Genomic DNA, 18,592 nt, shown 5'->3' with positions numbered 1-18,592 from the left:
AATGGCATCTAAGGGACCTACAGCTTATTCATTGCTGCTTTACTTTTTACTCTATCAACTTATTACAATGTTTATCATAACCAAATTTGTATTGTAGTTAATAAATATTTATACCGAATCCTAACTTTAATTTAAATGTCTTGCTTATTATGAGTTAATTGTGTTTACTGGGTGAAGTACATGAAATTTGAAAAACACCTACAATAACGTGTATTTAATTTTTCATATATTTGATCAAAACCAATTGATTTCTTAGTCAAACAGCAGTGGCACTGTCAGGCTCAGACAAGAATGTTAATTTAATTTCTAATCTAAATTACTCGCTTCCACGGACTGACTTCGAAGTCCAAACTTTTGGCATCGACCGATTTTAATATTATTACGTTGTGGGTCCGGTGATATTTCTAATGGACAGACGTCGTCCAGATTAGATCCATACAGAGATGTTTGGGGCCGACTTCATTAGTGGCCTCCGCCCGCATCAGTCCGCATTTTATTTTGGAGTTGTCAAGAAGTCAAAATTCGGACATCCAGACATACCCCACGGCCTGGAAGGAAGAGTTTCCAAAAATAAATCTTTGTCACTTCCGGGTGTTTTCTCTAAGATAACAGCTTATTTCTTTAATACTTTAATACTTTTCATTGAAATGGCGAACATACAAAGTAGGTATTTTAAGCCAAGTATGAATGGAGATGAGTGTAGGATGAGTGGCGCGATCTTGTAGTCTTGTTAGTGACTAAAGGCTAACATATATTATATTCATTAGAAAGCCTATACAGCTAATGGCATCTAAGGGACCTACAGTTTATAGTGGAATCCGAACCACATTTTTGCCTTGGTATTAACGAATTTGTCTAATTCACAGGATAGTACTGCGGATAGTCGTAAAACTCACTAGTGCGGGCTTGAATATTTTTTTTCGCTCAGTCACAAAAAATCATCACTTTGTTTCTACTAAATATCTACTAATGAATATTCACTCTTCCAAAAACAGCAGTGTGATATTTTAAAACTATATCAAGAATAACTGGTTACAGATCTAGTATAAAAATTTGCAAATACATAAAGCTTTAATGGAAAAATGTTATGTTCAATTTCTCTACTTCATTGCATCTCTGCCAATGGGGCCTTATTTAATTTGGTGTTCAGTATGTATCTGATATATTGCACTTTTGGCTGGAGGTTCACTTCAAAACTAAAGGACAGCACATGTTGTGCAGGAACCATGCTGATGCAGGTAGCTGGTAACAGGCTGTTGATGAATTTAGCTGGTAACTGTCTGCTGATGCATTTAGCTGGTAACAGTTTGCTGATGCTGGTAGCTGGTAACAGGCTGTTGATGCATTAAGCAGGTAACTGTCTGCTGATGCATTTAGCTGGTAACAGTTTGCTGATGCAGGTAGCTGGTAACAGGCTGCTGATGCAGGTAGCTGGTAACAGTATGCTGATGCAGGTAGCTGGTAACAGACTGCTGATGCAGGTAGCTGGTAAAAGGCTGCTGATGCAGGTAGCTGGTAACAGGATGCTGATGCAAGTAGCTGGTAACAGTTTGCTGATGCAGGTAGCTGGTAACAGGCTGCTGATGCATTTAGCTGGTAACAGGATGCTGATGCAGGTAACTGGTAACAGACTGCTGATGCAGGTAGCTGGTAACAGGCTGCTGATGCAGGTAGCTGGTAACAGGATGCTGATGCAGGTAGCTGGTAACAGACTGCTGATGCAGGTAGCTGGTAACAGGCTGCTGATGCAGGTAGCTGGTAACAGGATGCTGATGCAAGTAGCTGGTATCAGTTTGCTGATGCAGATAGCTGGCCACAGTCTGCTGATGCAGGTAGCTGGTCACAGTCTGCTGATGCAGGTAGCTGGTAACAGGATGCTGATGCAAGTAGCTGGTATCAGTTTGCTGATGCAGGTAGCTGGTCGCAGCCTGCTGATGCAGGTAGCTGGCCACAGTCTGCTGATGCAGGTAGCTGGTAACAGACTGCTGATGCAGGTAGCTGGTAACAGGATGCTGATGCAGGTAGCTGGTAACAGGATGCTGATGCAGGTAGCTGGTAACAGACTGCTGATGCATTTAGCTGGTAACAGTTTGCTGATGCATTTAGCTGGTAACATGATGCCGATGCAGGTAGCTGGTCACAGTCTACTGATGCAGGTAGCTGGCCACAGTTTGCTGATGCAGATAGCTGGTAACAGTTTGCTGATGCAGGTAGCTGGTGACAGTCTGCTGATGCAGGTAGCCGAGAGCTGTTATGCCTACAGCACGTGGCAAGTAGCCGTGGCAGGTGGGTGTGACAAATGTAATAATTGTGCCTGCGACTGTCATAGATCACCACTAATTGGTGAACATTTGCATTTCTTGCTCTCGCCTCTCCCACGACCAGGACCCGTGCTGACACATGGTCACGCTGCCACACTGCTGACTACTGGTACTGGGCACACCACTTTGAAACATCACTTAAGGAATAACGTCTTGAGTCGATCTTATACTTCAATTTATAAAACAATTGCAACATTTGTTTTCAATTAACCGATTTAAACCTAAATTCTACCAAAATTGACTACAGTAATTACTCCTTGTTTATCTGGTTACTCTTGTGGCAGTTGAAGTTTTTAACCAATGTATTTCAAAGCTGTAAATGCATGTGAAGTAATTTACGTTGTTAATTGAGAATTCACGCAGAACAGACTCTGGTGAACCAAACCACAAACTGCCAGCAACAGGCGGATCCCACTACGCTCGTAATGTTCATTCACACAACACACAACCGACTGAAGTAATTAAAACTTATATGTGAGTCTGAGCGTTAGGTATTAAAGTTGTAAACTTTTCTCTTTTGTAAGTTTTTTTACGTGGATATTCTTCCTTTTTAATTCGGTCGCTTAAACAGAAGAACATTTACAGATTTTCTAAATAATGCAATTTTTCCAGAAGCAAAATTTATAGTTTTAATTTTTCGCCATCAAATTATACACTAAAATATAAGTCCAAAACAACTAAAATAGTAAGTCCAAGCAACAAAAATTTGTTTTAAACATAGCAAACAATGTGTAATTTTTTGTCTCAATAAAAATTACATAAAGTAAATTAAATACCGTACGTTAATTTTTCAAACGTAAAGCGTCATAAACAGAAGGATACCTTTAAAAACATGTACTAAAGTTTCAATGAAGTCAGTTAATTCTTTGATTAAAACTATGCCAACGTTCTACGTTAAGCAGTTCTTACAATAATTAGAGAGCAAATTTTGTTCTTGTTTTATGGACCTTTTTTTAAAAAAACGTCGGAAGCAACTAAAAATGGAATTGAAATTGTAGTTCTAGTCCCAGTGTATCAAATAAGAATAGATGGAACTGTAGCATTGTAAAATTCATACACGCCAACTGAACAAACTATACAGAGGATGTATACCACTCACCACTCTGTATTCATATTATACAGTATGAAGAATTTATAGATGTTTGTAGACGACTTTTTTACCCTTTCGGCCGTAACGCATACAATTTGTTATGGAATGAAATGTCTCACTCGTGGCCTTTTGTGGGTTGGAAACAAATCAACCATCGGTGTTTTGTTCCATTTATTATCAAAGTTATAATGTACATTGTTATTATATATTTTAACTTATTTGATTATAAGTTAACTGATTTATCAAGTTTCAAAACCAAGAAAACAAAAAAGGGTTAATGTAGTTCTATATCAGTGGTCATCCCATCCAAACGTATAAGTAATAAACAATTTTGTATTCTAATAAAACATAGTTCAATAAGACTCTCACAGAGAGTACTAACGTCAATATTGTATTTTCTCTCTTTGTTTTTGTAACTGTGATAATTTACGGGACGTAACTGGTGCTATACTTTACCGTAGTTTTTCTTTTATTCACAAGAGAATAGGATTTCTACGTCTAACATTAGTCAAATTTTGTGCTTTATAGAAATTTTTCTGTTGCCATTGTGCCACTCATTTAATTCAACGCGTTCACTAGTCTAATTTTATCAACTTTATGACACTTCTGGGCAAGGTCAGTGTGAGCCTTTCGTTCCTTTCAGCGTGGCGTCCTCAGGCCCACGCCGCGGGTCCAGACCGAGTAGGCGACTTCTTATCCCACCACAGGAAATACTAATTCATTACATGTCCGACTGGGGGCGGCACGGCCGATTTTTATTTGAATCTGAAAGTACATAAACGGAGTTGAAGTGAGTTATACGACTTGCTGAAAGTCGATATATCAAATGATAGCAGATCGAAGACAAATTAATGTGGGCAGTTATCGGAAAAGTTTATTCTATTTGTTCTGGCATCGTGTCAACGGCGAATTGATATAATGTAAATTATATTATTTATTATGAAGTATACTAAGTGTTTAGTTCATTGCAATTCTGATTAAATTTACTTTTTGATTGTTTGTTTTTGAAGCACAATATAGGGTCTCCTAGATTCTCTCACCACATGAAAGCCAATCCGACATTAGTTTTTTAAGTTTTGATTCAACCCAATTACATTTACTTAGTGCTAATATACCATTTACTTAGTGTCTTGTAACCACATGAAAAAACTCTGTCACGTTATTCAGCATGTCAAGAGAAACAAAAAATGTAATATAAAATATGTTCTATCTCTTTCCGTTTTCGGTCTATCTGTATGTATGTGATTTTAACAAAAACATTCATAACTCTCTAACTGTTTGAAATTCAGCGTGAGAATTCTGTAAAAATGTTTATCTTATTGACCACTATGTTTGTGCAAAATATGAATAAAAACTCTTGAAACTATTAAGAATGGCGGTTTTACAAAATAGTTTATGCCAAATTCCATGAAACCGGTTAATTTTAAAAAATATGTGCAGGGCAGTTTGAAACACTTTACTGTCGATTATTACAAACGAGATTTTAAAACTGAACCTTTTCAGAAGCCTTGGTCGTAGCAGGCCCTGGTTTTGTTGGGAATGTTGATGTGGATCTTATTTGATTTTTTTTTATTTCACTTACCATTCATCATTGGATAAATACAATTTTACTTATTTTAAGCTAAATATGAAGCCCTGTCACTGATAGTATAACAAACACCTTTGACACCAAATGTTATTTGGCAAAAAAGGCTTTGTTGCTTCAAACTATAAAGTGATTATTTTATTAGCAACTTTAGAACGTTAATCGCATAATCTAAGGAAGATATCATGCATCTGATAGGCATATTCACGAAATATTCTTACGTATGTCAAAGAAGAATGCCTCAACTTCTACTTGAAAATTAGGACCTGCATAACGGTTACCAGATATTCGATTTAAAAATATATTTTACACCATTCTTGGGTCCATTTTGAAAAGTGTAACGAATGAGGTTTAAAAAAAAAAACTACTTTACCATGATTCTCTTTATCAGAGATCTTTACTGACAATCTGGATATAAAGAGGCTTTACCATACCGAGGGTCTACCTTAGCATTTCTTTTATCTAATGCGAATCTTCTTTGCCGAGGATCTATTTCTCTCGGACTCGACTTCGAAGATATACCACAGGATCTATATTTCCGATGATCTATCCTACAAGCGCCTGCGCCTGCGGTATGAACCTTAACCTCGGTCACACTGTAACTTATCTCGGGAATGTAGCCGTGTTAGTGGGGGAGGCTAGAAAGTTAGAGTTTTGTAACCGTTAGTTATATTGTGGCTTAGACCTTCATGGTTCATTACAATGGACACGTTCAATATCTATAAATTTGGACGGTTTATGACACATATTTTGATTTAGTTAGAAGTAAAGATTTCTCAATTTTGGCCACTTTTCCTGCTTTGTTCAGCATACAGAAGGTATAGGGATTCGACCACCCTCTCTAAGTTTTATTAGTTTGAAGGTTGAAACTAAGAAAATAAATATGTCTCAACTATAAGCCTGAAGAGGAACTAAGTCCAGAACAAATCCAGTCTTGTGGCTCAGTTCCCGATAATTTGGCTCAAGCTAATCGCCAAATACACCAAATCCACCTAGGAATGGGGGAAATTAGTATAAACCCAGAGTCAACATGCACAGGATGGCTGTACATCGACTGTCATATCGACTGAACTCCAATGCAATGCAATTGTAATTGCACTGTATTAAATGACAATTCCTGGCCTATCACACATCACACAGCCAAATTCTGTCTAATTAACATTTTTGCTAGTCCGAACAATGTTCGATTGCTATTCGATCGGATTAGTGGCCCTTTATTCAACTTATACCCATGAGGTTTTCAGCTACATCCCTTACCGTCCAATGTACATAATCTAAAACTGCAAAGAAATTTAAGTATATTTCACCTGTATCTTTACAACATTTTCCACAATCGGGTCCTTTTTGTTGACTTACACGACGGAAGTTCATCCACGCAGAAACGCAAAGGGCAATTTAAATTCTCCGAGAGCGATCCATAATTAAAGCAATCGAATCGGAAACAGGCTTCTTTCGGCCACCGTATTACTGGTCATTAGAAGGGTAGTCGGCGGTAAACACATGAAATTAGCAATCAAAGAAGCAGAGTCGGTAGCGCAGATTGGACATAGAGCATTAATTGACGCGGTCTATCTTACCGACACGCCCACTCACTTTCGACTGCGGAATTAAGATTTCTTTTTGATATCAAAAGCGGCCCCGAAACGAATTATAGCTTATTAGGCGTAATTTCTTCCGCAAACCAATAATTTACGTTTGATTTATTCAAGTCGAACGCGTTTGAGATGTTTATCGTCGGTGCGAATCCGAGTTGGTTCCTTTTGATTTGTGGGTGTTATTAATAACTGTGTAAATCAGTTTAACATTCGTGCGTCCGGAGTCGTCTGAATTAATTACAGAATTCATTTGTGGAATCGATGAGTTCGGTGTGATGAGTCTGGGCCTGGAAACGTGAAGCCGCCGAAGCGATGCAGCTATGTGTCATTTACATAATGTTTTAATGGCTAGCTTGATTTCATAATATTACTACTAGGACACAACCTAGTATTTATTAGATACAATTCGAAGATGAACCATATATTATTCATCATAAATGCAACGACCAAGACTATGAGAGAACGGCTAGAAATCTGGTGTCATCTATGACAAATCATTAAACGCTCTTGAATTCTCTATACATACATTTGTGACGTACTAAAAAATGCCCAGTTACTTCAATAACTGGTTTATTGAAGTAAAGGTATTATAATTAGAACAAACACAAAGGTAATGCTGAATTTGTTTTGAAATATTGTTTCATACTGCAAATTGCAAATTGTAATTATTGTATTATTCATAATTTACAATTTATTTGGGATATAATGGTGTTTTTCTGCATTAAGAGGGTTCTACCTGGTTAATTCAAGATGGTGGCTAAAAATGCTAATGTTTCTAAACATGTCTCCACCATACAAGCTATCAACACTTAAATTTGTTTCCAATGATTGTGTGTTTTTGTGTTCATAACATATCAGAGCTTGCAGGGGGTGGAGCAAAACTAGTTTTTAACTATTGTTTTAGAAGTTATAATAGGAAAAAGACTAATTTACGGATTTCAAAATGATTTTGTAAATACTTAGAGAAACAATTGCGAAGTCTCACTTCAGCCAGTGCATTGTTTGGATTGTTGTGAGTATTTTACAGTTTATTTAAACTCGATAAACACTTCAATAATGCCAGGAGGTTCTTTTTTGTATGGCCATACGTGGTAAACAGCCGGTGGGTCGAACGCTCTTAAACAATTTTAAAAACACATAATATAAGATTGCAATAAGTTGAAATCAGATTACATTATTAATCGTAAGTACGCAAAACTGGATTCAATTAATTACTGAATTAAAATAATTGTACCGATTGATCTTACGATTAACAAATCGATCCAGACAAATATATTCACAGGCTGTCAACAAACAAAACCAATCTCGTGAATCAAACCGTGTTACCAACCTATTTACAACTTTGCCGACATTATTAACAACTACAAATTGCTTTGTTGCCTCCCCCCCCCCAAACCGATCTAGTAACAATTCTGTTGTTCACTTGCGTTGATTGCCACTTGCAGTTGCTTGTTTGTTTCTGTGTAATTTTATATACTCTAGTTTACTCGATAATATTATCTTTACAAATAATAAGTTGTTAAACTGAACGTTGATATTATTTACTTTTACAAATTACTTACAAGTTAAAATGCAATCAATATAAATTGATAAAGCTAACAAATCTGTGGTTTGTCCTATTCTAAGTTTTCAAAGTGTAGGCCTACAGCAAAACAAACTTTATCAATAACCAAGTGTGATGCAGCTGTTTGATTGTTTGTCCATTTGTTTTTTGTTGTTTATATTTTGTCCTCACCAAAAGGCCAAAAGGCCCATGTAATTTTTTTTTAATTTTAAAATAATTTGTTGTACTTATTTTTTAGCCCATTTTAATTTACAAAGGGATTCTGTACATCTAAAGGCAAATATCTTTCTAACAATATGCGTAGATGTTCCCTAAGATGCACACGAGCTGAGAAAAAGGTTTACAAAAAAATGATCGAAAAAATGTATATCGGAGATTACTCCATCGTCGGGTGCGTATTGGTACACTAAACTAAGTTATTGTATTCGCATTTTTCACGAGTTTTTTTTTCATTTTCATTGAGTTTACAGTTAATAAACAATACATATACAACATAAGAAACGACACTATAACATTAAAACACGTGCATGGGTTAAAAACTGACGGTAAGACAAATACAGACAAATATTTCAATGGAAAGTGTATTTGAAACTTACCTTTGTGAAGTAAAAAACCAGGCAATCAAAGTAAAACAAATAAAATACAGGAATTTCTTTATTCTATGATACGAAATAACAATCTTTGTTTTATGCCCAATTTTAACTGTTCAACTATAGAATTGGATTTCGGAATTTTGGGTGGTGATAGTCCAGGTTTTAAAGCATTTAAACTAGGATTTTAAAAGTTTAGGAGATAATGAGTGATCATGAGGTTTCAGTTGGGGATGAACCGCCAAGGGTTGTTCTGAGATTTTGGTCATCTTTAACCTTGGATACAGTTGAAAGACGTTACTTTTGTTTTACGGAAAATATGCTCAATTGTTTCCATAGCACAAGATATGTTTACCCAAGTACCATTGCACCTTACACATCAATAAGAATTTCTAAATACGAGGAGCGGAAACGCCCGGGGTTGTGGGTGCTGAGACAAAGCCGATAATCACCGGGTAACCCTGGGCGAATTTCGACCCCAATTAGCCCAATAATCACCGCCAAGACGCTCTGATTTACTCCCGCTCGCTCTGTAATTAATCCAATTTACCTTTTTGTGCATCCAATTTTTTCCGATCATAATTGCAGCGGCGGCGTTGAGGGGACTATTGTAATGGCATAATTGCGCTAATTGTTCCATTTATAATTACACACCCCCTCGACGTACCTGCCAGGCCCCGGGGTCTCAGGGGGTGTGAGGGGGTGTGGGGGGGGGGGGTGTGGGGGGGCCTCAGACATACCGGAAACTTCACTCAGGATGGTCAAGAACAAAGAGTTTTGTGATTTTTTCGATGTATTGATATGTAAAGCAGAGTATACATATAGTATCACCATAGGCAATTTAAAATATAGCCTAATGGCCTATGACAATAATTTATAATCTGGTAAATAATAAAAACAATTGTCAGACACACTGATTCTGTCGTTATAAAGTCAAATTGCTCTCCAAAGTGACATGTGGGTTCTGTAGTTGAGCTCACCCCTTGGAGCCTACCCACCACTGCACTAATGGGTGGTAATCGTTCACTGTATTGGTCAAAGAGTGTCAGAGCTACATTTACATACTTGTACAACTTGGATATCCAAGAGTTCCACTTAATTTGAAATTTTTAAGTATTAACAACTTTTATTTAACTTCTATTTCCATTACAGACACCCATTCTTACTGGGCAGATTTAACAGATGTAGTCATAGAGAAACTTTTGTTTAATACAAATATACCTGTCCTAAGAGCTAAATTAATAATACCCCCGCCGCAGGAAACCTGCAGTCTATACGAATTTATATTCTGCTAAATGTATTTTTAGTTAAATCTTTAAAAAAAAATTTGGTTTAAGAAGTTCCTAGATTTACTGCTACAGGGAGGTTTTTTAGTAAAATATCAATAGTGCAGTATAAAATAAATAAATTTGCCAAGTTCGTTCAACATATTATGTTACCAAATAAACATAAAAATACCCCCGCCACAGCAAACCTGCAGACTAAGCGAATTTCAATTTGTCTGATTGTCTGATTACATTTTTACTAAAATATTTCCATGAATAAGACATTTTCCCTGTTTATTAAATAACATTAGATTTAACGAGTGCTTACGTTTGCTGCTACGGGGAAGGTAAAAAGTGTTTTTGACCATATGCCAATAGTATAGGATTTTATTATTTTTTTTTTTAAATAAATGAATTTGCCAAATGTTATCAATATATATCCATAAACAAGTAAACTACAACAATTTTCATTTTCTCCATAAGAATAACATGGGAATTCTAAATTACACTATTTTTGAATTTTCTCCGTCACCGTTAGGCATACAACAGCGCTTCAATATACTAAATTATTTCTTTTTTAAGGTCTACAAAACGGTTTGAAAAGAAATTGCAAAATCTTTTGTTTTTAGGGTCAAAAATGGGAAAACCCAATTTTTACCCCATAAAACCCCCCTAAAACCCCCTTTCCCATGGTCCGATTATGCTGAATCGCCAAGTCGTTCGAATAAACGTAGGTTTACACGTTTGTACCAAATATCATCAAAATCGGATCATTTTTGCTCGAGTTATCGCGCTAACGGACACGGACACACACACATATATGAATTTGGACGGATGGTGTTTTTGGCCTCTAGGGAACTCAAAATTAAAAATTAAATCGGTCCCAGGTCCAGGTCTTACCATGAGTCCTGCCTAATAGCTTATTCCCTATATGGGAAATTCGCTAATAAAATTAATATAAACAAGAATAAGAATAATAAGGAAATTTTAAATTTATAGAATTATCTCCATAACAAATAACCGTTAAAATACACTTCAATACACTAAATAATTTGTCTTTAGCGCTTAAAAATGCTTTCAAGAGAAATCAAGAAATTTATGTTTTGAGGGTGAAAAATTATAATTCCAATTTTTACCCCATAAAACCCTGTTCCCATGGTGCGATCATGCTGGTTCGTGAACTTATTCACGCTCATCCCCTACATCTTCAAGCCAAATTAAATCAAAATCGAACACAAATTACTCAAGTTATTGCGTTCACGGACATATAAATCTTTATTCGCTAGGGAAATTCGCTAAAACCATACGAAAATTCTAGAACCGGAGTCAGTTTATTTGTAATTTCATTCCAACAAATTTTACAAAATGTTATATAGCTCTGATGAAGTACGACAAATGTTTCCAAGCTTGTGTTCAAAGAGTCGAGGCGGTTTTCAATGGTATTAGGGGTCCCACACATCAGGCTGGTCACCATAGTGGTTTGTATTCATTGCCTGTGTGCGTAAACGCATTTCCTGCCTGTCAATGTTGACAGCAAAGTGAGTTTGCGATAGTCTCCCCCCCTGAAGACGTTACAATGGACGAGCACAAAAATATTCGCCAATCCTTTGTCTCATTGAAAGATATATTATTTTAATGATCAACAATATTGCAGCTTGTTCTGTATGGACGCTACTACGAGTTTTCAATATTTTTGAAGGTAGTAATGTCACAATATCTAACCTGCGTACACACAATAACAGCATATTGTGTAGTACATAGGTAATCAATACTGTTATATACCAGTCGTCACACTTCTCTTATTATACAGAGATTTGTATTCTCAAGCTACAACGAGTAGCTTCAGGAGACTAGAGACCCGGTAGTGAATGTGTTAATAATTATTATACTTAATATTAATCATAAGCTTCCAAACTTGCACAAATATTTTTTGAAAATTCTTATCTACATGGTAGAGATCAAATATAGAAATGAGTATAATAGTTAAGCCAAATTATTTTAAAGTCTTCAGGATTTTATTGATCTATTCGTGGTTACTTAGTGAGTTGAAAAGTGTTGACAATCAACTATCATAAAATATTGTTGACATTTCTAAGCCACATACAGCAGAGGACAAAGCTCAGAAGATTATTTAAGCTCGAAAAGAATATTTTTTTAAATATCCTGAAACCAATACATGATACATAAGTTATTGTACAATCAACAGCCTGGTTGCATTGTGTGTTTCTTTTCCAGTTTTGTTTGAGTGTGCGGTTGTCAACAACATGGTTTTTTGGACTTTTTTTATAGTGTGGTTTAATGGAAACCATTGGTTATGATAATAGAGGACTATCAATATTTAATTTCATTTGTTGTAAAGCTGGTGAAATATCGTAGAATAAATAATATAATCGCTTCAAACCACACATATCTCTTTCCAGCACGGAAAATACAGGTGTCAGGTGACCCCAACCTGCACGGATTTTTTTTTTTTTTTTTTTTTTGTAAATACTTTATAATTTGTGTTTAGAACCATACTAAGTTTATAAGGTTATATAAAAATGCATTAACAATTTTTTTTGTTATCAGTAAGTGATAAAAGGGAGTTACACAATGTAACACCGTGCAGCAAATGGAACATATTTTATTGAATCCCCTAAATATTAAAAATCAAGTTAGAGGTTTTTTTAGGGTATATCATAAATACAAATGCAAATTACAATATAAGAAAGTATATATTTTACACATATACAATATAAAGCATTACAACATCATATGGAGACCTGAATAAATGTAGTAAAAGAAAATTCACACACTGATAAATGTAAAAAAATTATAAAATGTAAAAGTTACTTAGCCAAAACAAAGTAATATAAAGGCCAATTTATATTTAAGTAATATAAACATAAATTTAAAGGCGGGTTTCAATTAAAAAATGTTCCAATATGCCAAAACTTTATCCTAAAATGTAATGACATAAGAAAAAACTATCAATATGGAGCCAAAAATATGACAAAACCTATTTATAATGTCATATTATTTATAAACATTCATAAAACGCAATTAAAATTAAGTTTCTGGAGGATTTTATAGTTAATTTATTTTTTATGGATGGATATATTTGGAACGCTGAGCTGCATGGTGTTACATTTGAGTAACGCACTTTGAAAAATCAAAATACATTCTAGTTTACTGATTTTATTACTCTAAACTATTACAGGGGACGCTATTATAACAGTACATTACAAAACAGCATAGGAATCATATAATCAATAACAACATATCTTTCATTTTCATAAAAATAAAGACGGGATCTTGCGCACGAGTCTTTCACCAGGAACAGCTGTTTTCTAGGAGTTATTCATAAGAGTGTAAACAAATGGATGGTGCTGCCACCTAGCAAAGGTCCATAGTACTAACATTTAAAGTTTCCAGATGCATAGCGCTAGTAGTATTGTTTACAAAAAAAAAATGTCTCGCGTTACAAAGATGTAACACCGTGCAGCAAAAAAGTCAAAAAGTCCGTTACATAAATGTAACACTGTGCTTGAAAGAGTTAACATAAAAAAATCTCCCAAAGAATATTTTGAATTGAATGTAGGAAACTTAATTGGATATGAAAATCGTTGCATTTTACATAAGAAAATGCGATTTAAGTAATATTACAATTCCATCCAATTTCTCATATTTTAATAAAACAGGGTGAGGGTAGAAAAACTAATTAAACTTTTGGTAGGCTAATTAAAGCTACGGTACTTATGTTGCTGTTTTATTAAACTATTTTAGTAAAACTTTTTTGTCTTTAACTAAACCTTATTTTGGAATTTTGTAATAATGTTTATATAATAAAATAATCATCAACACAATTAATTTCCTGTAGAATTATGATGACACCTTAATGCATCAACACGAACGAAGACCTCACTAGATAATTCACTAGTGGACTAGTTATTTCTAAAACTAATTGTTTTTAAAAAGAAACTATTATAACATTTTCTAAAATACACAATTAAATATTTTAATCTACCTTATTCAATTAGAAACCGTAGAAATATTCACAAATAAGAAACGGACTTCCTTTGTCTGATGACAAATGTTTATCTATTTAATATTTTAATATTTAATCCAACTCCTATTTTGATGCATTCATTTAATATTGTTCAATGCTTTACAATAAGGATGTTAAATGATTAACGTGATGCAGCAGTTCTAAAAGCAAGTTTTTACAGTAGCCTTCATGCCTGCAACACAGTTTGCAGTACAGCAATGCAACGGTGGTTTGGAACTATATGAAGGCGTCACCATAAATGTATAATAATTTTAGCATTCTTCTTCTGATACCCACCATAAAACGCAAGAGATAATGTTGTCTAATCTGTTATAAAATGTGCATACTCAAATCAAAACGTCCTTTTAAAAACTCATATTTATAAAGAGATAATAAAAATGTTCAACTATTTATAATTTTAAAAAGTTGGCGTAATAAAACGCATTTCAAAGCAGAACACATTGTCGATGGATTAATGCAACTATATTCTTTTATAACTTAAAACTTGCTTCCACAAGTTTCAATCGGTAAGGGAATATATACATTGCAGTAGAGTAATACAGTAGAACCTCGATAACAAGACTCTAATGGGGATGCACAATTTGTTTTTCAGGATTAATTTTGCCAACAGTGTCATTTAGAGGCTTCTGATTGACTATAACGAAGGTTTAGTAATTGAAAAATTATTTTTGATCATAAAATAAAATTATAAATGCCTCAAATTCAATTTTATATTTTTTTATTATGAAATTAAACCGTCATAACCTAACCAAACCAACCAAACGTGCTGACAATGAAAAAATCTAATGAAGGTTTATTAATCGAAAAAATAGTTCTGTTCATAAAATAAAATTATAAATGCCTCAAATCCTATTTTATAATTTTTTTATCATAAAATTTAACTATCATAACCTAACCAAACTAACCAGACTTGCTAACAATGAAAAGTCAAATGAAGGTTTAACCGAAAAAAATATTTCTGTTCATAAAATAAAACTATTAATGGGTCAAATTCAATTTCATAATGTTTTAATTTTAAAATTAAACCGTCATAACCTAACCAAACCAACCAATCTTGTTGATAATGAAAAAAATCCAATAAAATAATAGTGCTACGGGTGGGATTCGAACCCAGGACCTTCGGATTATAAGTCGCAACACTCTATCCACTGCACCACCGAGGCCGTTGTAATGATCTGTATCGTTGCGGTAAAGATGTTCCCTCAGCCAATCAGAAGCCTCAAAATAATACCATTGACTATGAATCCTTACCCAGACAGCACACTTTATCCCAGGGACATCCCATAGTAGTCCCATATGTCCTGAGAATGTCTCGGGATATGTACGCTATCCTCAGGATATCCCGCAAAATCCCGGGACGAGTACGAAATCCACAGGATATCCTACAATATACCGTAATGTCCCGGGATTTGTAAGTTAACCTCAGGATATCCTGTAAAGTCCCGGGATATGTACGAATGCCATAGGATATCCCAGAATGTCCCATGACATCCCGGGACATGTACAAAATCCACTGGATATCCTGTAATGTCCCGTAATGTCCCGGTAACAAACTGAAGAAAAAAAATACTACCACTGATGAAATGTATATCTAAATTTAAATGTTCAACAAGGCCAATATATAATAATTTGTTTTTTTCACTAGCACTTTCAGAAACTTGGTTTCCATCTTCAGGCTGTGTTTACAGTAGTACAAAAAGTAAATATTTACTTAATAAATTAATTTCAAACAAAGTTAAAACAGATGATTTAAAGGATATTGGAAAAATAAAAAATAATATTAGAAAAATTAATCTTTTGAATTTTGGATATATTACAGTGTGTTTCTTGATGTAATTATTTTCAGTAATTCCGAATTTATAATTCGGCCGTCTTCATTATTTAACAAATAATTTTGGTCTGTTTTTTTTTCTAAAAATAAGATTACCACGCATTAAGATGTTGAGGTTTTATAATTTGTTTTAAAGTAACCGCAGGGGGCTCACGCTTGCGTGGATTCGTGGCCTGGGCGACCACGCGGACCCTAGCTCTCCCAGAGGGGAGGTAACTGCCCGGTGTCAGACCCGGCACTTCAGGTAGACCACAGTTATGGACGACTGGTAAGCGCCAGCCCCTTAGGGGGAGCCTCCAGTGACATTCCCTCCATTCAGGGTGGGGGGGGGGTGTTTAGCTCTCAGTGACGCCGTTAATTTCGCCTCTCCTCATCTTCCTGTAACTGTGGTTGTGACTGAGTCCTACCTGTTGTGTTCGACTGACATTTTGTGAGGCATATCCTCGACTTTGGAAGTAGCCTCGTCCTGGGAGGTGAAATACCTAGCCCCCAGAGGGGAGGTAAATGCTCCGTGTTGGTATCGGCATTTTCAAGTTGGCCACAGACATGCTGGTCGACTGGGCATCGGGTCCCAGTGACATTCCTTTATCCAGGATGGAGGGGTGTTTAGCTCTAGGAGAGATGGAAGTACATCATAATCTCTAACCTACCTGTGTCTGTGGTTCTTTGGGCTTCGGCCTGCTTGTTGTGTGCGACCAGCATTCAGTGGGCAAATCCTCGACTTTGGAAGTAACCTTTCCTGGAGGTGAAAACGGGCAAGTACCCGCAGCTCACGGGGACACTCAAGGGCAACGTAACTTTCCGCAGTGTGAGGGCAACGGTTTGTAGGTACTTATGCAAACCTATCCCTGTCTCTGAGCACGGACGGTATGGTTATCTTGAGTGTGGGGGGTTCTTCCCGGAACCTCAATTGAGTCAAGGGTGTCGCCACCTCTGGTGGATAGGTTCATCCGGGTGGGTCCCACTTCTATACCTGCCTCCTTTTGGGAAACCCTGATGGCCTGGCAGTGATGTTGGGTCTGACGGGCAAACGAAGTAGATCGGGTGCTGGGTCCGAGCCCGCCAGGGGTATCTGGGGATCTATCGCTCTGGTTATCTCTGGTTTCCCAGCAATGGGTAAGGCCTCGATCGGGCAGCGGTGTAAATGGGAGGTTGGGGTTCCCCCCGTCAGCGTGCTGATGGTCCCCTTCCTCCTGGCTATTGATGGCGGGTTCTGCCTGTCAGGGATGAGATAGGTCCCGAGTGTTGCTTGCACTAAATGCGTCGGGGCGCTCTACTATGGACCTCTAGGTTCCGACCTAGTGGAACCCAGGTGGAGTGACGCTTAAACAAGCAGCCGGAATCCCTGGTTAGGATTGAGGGGCAACCCTCTTTCCGAAGGGTCTGCTTCGGCAGCCGGCGAGCCTGATGACCTTAAGTCATCCGCCCATGATGTGCTAAAGGTTGATGCGTAAGCTTCGGCCTACATCATGGGGCCCGGGTATGTCCTGAAGGATAGGTACCGGGTAAGCAGTCAGGGGGCTTCGGCTCTCATGACAACAAATAATAATAATAATAATAATAATAATAATAATAATAATAATAATAATAATTTGTTTTAAAAGTTTAAGGTTTCCCAGATTGAAAATATGTCTTGTTAATACTGTGGCTAGCAAGGGCTGACTTAACTTTACTGACATATTACTACCACTGAGTTCAGAAAAACTAGAGTTCTATCATAGTTGTGTGAAATGTGAATTGAATTCTAACTTTAAATTAATAAAACAACCAAAAACTAATTTTAATCATATAACAATCAATTATAACAGTGCTAACCTAATGGTAATTAAATAATCTATATTCAAATACCAGTATCCTCTCCAACTACCAGAAAAACAATTCAACTACTTGAGGCCTAAACAGATTAACAGAATCATATTATATACTGTAGTATAAAAAATATTTTAAGTATTGCGACCATTGCAACTGTCGGCTACTCTTTCACCACTTGAAAACACCCAAAATCATCAAGCGCAGATAGCTCAGGAGGTAAGGTAAGAGGCTCATAAGGCGATACCAGGTTCAAGACCCATCTGGGCCAAAAACTTTTTTCTCGTTTTTTTCTTCAAAATTTGTGTTTATTAACTATTTAATCAATTTACTAAACTTATAATTAAGCTTTTCATACTAAATCTATATTATTTTGTGTTTTTTATGTTCAGGCCCAGACCACATTTATCCCAGGGACATCCCATAGTAGTCCCATATGTCCTGAGAATGTCCTGAGGACTACCCTGGGATGACCTCGGATGTCCCACGGATATGCGTGTGAGCTTATCCGTAGGACATCCCCGGGCGGGGACATTACGCATTCCTGTGGATATCCTGCGATATCCCAGGTTGACCATAGGACCACTATGGGATATCTTGCATATCCTGTCGCAATATCCGTGGGATGTCCTGAGGAGAAAGTGTGCTGTCTGGGTAAGGATTCATAGTAAATGATAATACTGTAGGCAACACTAATCCTGAAATAAAAATTCAGCAATGGGCATTTATAAATAAGACTTGTTATCAAGGTTGACTTCTTATCGAAGTTTGCAATAACATGTGATTAGTGGTTGAATAAATTCGAGGTGATATAAAAATGACACTATTTATAAAGGATGACTTATTATCGAGGTTCCACTGTATAGAATGCAGTACAGTAGTGTATCTATAGCG

Source organism: Macrosteles quadrilineatus, unplaced genomic scaffold (assembly GCF_028750875.1).
Source record: "Macrosteles quadrilineatus isolate MER2022 unplaced genomic scaffold, UCM_ALF_1.0 Scaffold_5__1_contigs__length_97177068, whole genome shotgun sequence".
NCBI lineage: Eukaryota > Metazoa > Arthropoda > Insecta > Hemiptera > Cicadellidae > Macrosteles > Macrosteles quadrilineatus.
Note: the sequence above shows the minus strand (reverse complement) of the source record.